Below are 364 nucleotides of genomic sequence, written 5' to 3'. Positions count from 1 at the left end.
ACACAAAACACTAGATGTATTCTGTTTCGAGTGATGTAGAACCTAGAATAAAAAATAGGTGGTAGCTTGGTCATATTCTAATATCAATTCGGTTCTGAAGCCCATTATGATTGTAGAAATGCTGTTGTTAGAAGAAAGCAAGAGCCACACACCATACATCTGTTATGTACGATAATGGCACCGTTGGTATGGGGATGCTACATATCGAAGTTATGTTTGGTAATTGAATTCATACTTAAAGTGCTCTCTATGGATATTTATGTACGTCTAATTCCTTATGATACGACCTTGTGTCTGTCTGTGCAAGGATTGTGGGTCGCTTCTTGTGTTTTATAATAGGTAAACAGTCTGTATTGTCCTTTCT

This window comes from Penaeus monodon, chromosome 22, assembly GCF_015228065.2.
Source record: "Penaeus monodon isolate SGIC_2016 chromosome 22, NSTDA_Pmon_1, whole genome shotgun sequence".
Taxonomy (NCBI): domain Eukaryota; kingdom Metazoa; phylum Arthropoda; class Malacostraca; order Decapoda; family Penaeidae; genus Penaeus; species Penaeus monodon.
Note: the sequence above shows the minus strand (reverse complement) of the source record.